Genomic DNA, 3,789 nt, shown 5'->3' with positions numbered 1-3,789 from the left:
AGGGGGGAGGTGTGGGCGCAAGTTTTGCATTTCTTGCGGTTGCAGGGGAAGGTGCCGGGAGTGGAGGTTGGGTTGGTGGGAGGTGTGGACTTGATGAGGGAGTCAGGAGGGAGTGGTCTTTTCGGAATGCTGATAGGGGAGGGAAGGGAAATATATCCCTGGTGGTGGGGTCCGTTTGGAGGTGGCGGAAATGACGGCGGATGATCCGCTGTACATGGAGGTTGGTGGGGTGGTAGGTGAGGACTAGTGGGGTTCTGTCCTGGTGGCGGTTGGAGGGGCGGGGCTCAAGGGCGGAGGAGCGGGAAGTGGAAGAGATGTGGTGGAGGGCATCCTGTTCCTTGGATGTTGCCTGACCTGCTGCGCTTTTCCAGCAACACATTTTCAGCTCTGATCTCCAGCATCTGCAGTCCTCACTTTCTCCTTGCTGTTCTGTGATGCCAATCTAAAGCCCATCTAACCCTACACAATTCCATTTTAATCCATATAACTATCCAATGGCCATTTAAATGCCCTTAAAGTTGGCGAATCTAATATTGTTGCAGGCAGTGTGTTCCACACTCCTACTACTGAGTAAAGAAACTACCTCTGACATCAGTCCTATATCTATCACTCCTCAATTTTAAGCTATGTTGTACTAGCCATCGCCATCCGTACCTATGCATACCATACTGTACCTATGAGTCTCTGGAGCTCAGCCACATGGAGGAACTGGAAATGTTTGTATTTTTCTTTCTTGTCTGGATTAACTCTGACACTGGATGCATCCACAATATGCAGAAGGATCTTGACAGTTGCAAAAATTTACACTTGCATAAATTTACACTTGCATTTAGTCTTGCTTCTCTATGCTAGGACATCTGCACTCAAGAAGCTTCTACTTGGCTCTAAGGATCAACATTCACTATAATTGATATCTTCTATCTCTTGGATCTTGCCATCTTTTGAGACTTTTCTTTCAGCTTAATCTGTAAAGTTTTTGCTGTCTATGCCAGTGCAAATATTAGTGGGACAGTTGATGCATGTTCTTCCTGTTTCTCCTATTTCTGAATGTCTATTTCTTTCCTTTTTTATTTAACAGGTACTGGGAGCTGATTATGGTTCACTCTGTCACCCTGAATTGTCAATTTGATTTTTATTTTTGTTTCCTCAACTCTCCTTGCCTGCTCAGCTGATTTTGCCTTTGACAATGTTGAGTCAACCTTCATCCTCAAATTGTCAGACAATGCATCATCTAAGACTCTGACAACAATTCTATCCTGATTAGTACTCTTAAGGTGCTATACTCAATTCTCTGCATATCTGTACAGACTATTGGTTATAAGTATGAATTATTTTTGCTTTTCATTGCTGTATGCTTATTAAATTTAGCCTACTCTAATAGTACTTTTTGTTTTTGCAGATTAAAGTAGTCATCGAGGGCTTTTATTACTTCGTTCAGTCTTGGATCGCTGCCTGATAAGGATATCTTCTGCTGACCACCATTAAGTACAATATCATACTGACCTGCTCTGTACTTGGTTTTGAAGCAAGGCTAGATGCAATAATACCTTGAAAATCTTCAGTATCAATTCACCCCGGGCATCAGCTTGATTGACACTTTCAACCTGCTAAGGAGAGCTTTCTATATTCATTCATCTACTGTCATCATATAATAACCTTGGTCTTATTGTGCTACAAAAGAATATTTAGATTCTGCTGAGGTAAGCAAAAAATTCATTTTATTTAGGAAACAACTTAGCGTAGCTTCATCTTTTGTTGAGGCTGCAAGACAGAAAAAGCATGTGAAATTACATCGCTCCCAAGATGGACACTACCTCTTTAGCATATCAGAGAGAGACTTAACCCTTTATATTACAGCAGGTTACACTTGAAGTTGTGGCAATTTTCTAATAGGAGCCACCAAGGCCAATCCTGTTTCACAAAGTGCACACTGGTGTCATGGTTAGAATATTCCATAGCCAAGTTGCTCAACCTATGATGTTACCTCTTAGTTGAAGGGAAGATAATAATTTTCACATCAAGCACATCATGTCAACGGTCACTATATTGGACTGCCCTTGCAAAACCTCATCCCAAATGCCTCTTAAGGTCATATTATATGTTTAGACTTGAGTGTAAAATTTGTCAAGGAATTTACAACACAGCTATAGATTGCTTGGGTGCTGGTAGTAGGGTAGGACATTCATCATTCCTAATCCATTTGGAATTGCGTCCATTTAACCAGAGCTGTTGAAGAACCACAGTTCTGTAGGCCCACAGGACTTGATTTTTGTGATGCATCAGCAAAAAGTGACAAGTTACTTCAATTATAAGACCATAAGACAAAGGAGTGGAAGTAAGGCCATTCGGCCCATCGAGTCCACTCCGCCATTTAATCATGGCTGATGGGCATTTCAACTCCACTTACCCGCATTCTCCCTTAATTTCTTGTGACATCAAGAATTTATCAATCTCTGCCTTGAAGACATTTAGCATCCCGGCCTCCACTGCACTCCGCGGCAATGAATTCCACAGGCCTACCATTCTCTGGCAAGAGAGTGATATTGATATTAAAAAATTGATACAATTGTGCCCTTGTACTAAGTGTTCTTGGGAAGCGATATGATGAATTTCACCTCATTTAGTAGTCAGTATAGAGCATCAAAATTATAATTTAGTCAATAACAATTTGTATGAAGTATTTTTGGCAGTGCTCTATGAAATACTTATATAACATTAGTACCACTGCAGTGCCTGAAATCAGCTAATTCCAATCAGGAATCAATCATTGTACTTATCTATCGTAATATCACTTTGTGATGACTGTGGCCGTGAACTTTAAATTGGATTATCCCCTGCAATGTTAAAGTAATTATTTAAAGTTTATGAAGTGAGTCAAAAGTGTTTCAGTATAGTTTTAGCAATATATTAGTGTGGGAGAAATAACTTACAGTTCATTATGATTCTCATCGCTTCAAAGTGGTCTATTCATGTAATGGCGTAATGAAGTCTGTGAACTAGACTGAACCTGTATAATAAAGTTTCATCAAATATAAATATAACTTCCATGTGCAACATCTTTCAGAAATGTTATGATATATATTTTAGTACAGAGCTCTTGTTAGGTTTTCCTGTCATCATAAAAGTATTGTTACTATTGAATTTTCAATCTTTTTTTAAAAAGTTGATATTTTGGGAACTAGTGAAATTTTTTTTGCAATTTCATGACAGAGGATAAAGTTTCCTGTGAACTTTGCAAACCACGGCAAGACAGTAGTGTGGTTTAGAACATAGACCAGTACAGCACAGGAAGAGGCCCTTCATCCTGCCATACTGTGCTGACCACGATGCCATTCTAAACTAATCCCACTTGCCTGCCCCTGGTCTGTATCCCTCTACTCTTTGCCTGTTCATGTGTCTGTCTCCGTGCCTCTTAAACATAGCTATCATCTCTGCTTCTACCAACTCTCCTGGAAGCATGTTCCAGGTGCTACAGCCCTCTTGTTTAAAAGTAAACTTTCCTTGCTCATTTCCTTTTAGACTTTCCCCCTCTCACCTTTAAACCTATGCCCCCTTAGTATTTGACAATTCCATCTGCGAAACAGACTCTGACTATCCATGCCGCTCATAATTTTATCAACTTCCATAGTATTGTCTCTACATCATATTTGTCCCTGGTTGCTAGGAGTTGTACTATCTTTGTAAGTAGAGTTGTCGGCTTCTGGGGTTTGTCAGTGATCTGTTTGGTCTTGTGGAGATTTAACTGCAGTCATGAAAGTAAAATTTCCCCCCTCCCTCCCTCTTCTCTCT

General features: G+C 40.4%; 1 protein-coding gene across 2 annotated transcripts in view; it reads left to right on the top strand.

Moving 5' to 3' along the window:
• spata2l (spermatogenesis associated 2-like) overlaps positions 1-3,789 on the top strand; it is a 19,973-nt gene that overhangs the window by 7,450 nt on the left and 8,734 nt on the right. The window contains exons 1-2 of one of the 2 annotated variants that reach the window (XM_043706679.1): positions 1,160-1,274; positions 1,400-1,700. The gene's annotated coding sequence lies outside the window, so the exon portion shown is untranslated. Of the gene's footprint in view, positions 1-1,159; positions 1,275-1,399; positions 1,701-3,789 lie in introns of those variants that run through there. The other variant, XM_043706678.1, reaches the window with a different exon arrangement.

This window comes from Chiloscyllium plagiosum, chromosome 17, assembly GCF_004010195.1.
Source record: "Chiloscyllium plagiosum isolate BGI_BamShark_2017 chromosome 17, ASM401019v2, whole genome shotgun sequence".
NCBI classification, from domain to species: domain Eukaryota; kingdom Metazoa; phylum Chordata; class Chondrichthyes; order Orectolobiformes; family Hemiscylliidae; genus Chiloscyllium; species Chiloscyllium plagiosum.
Note: the sequence above shows the minus strand (reverse complement) of the source record. Positions and strands in the feature narration are given on the sequence as shown.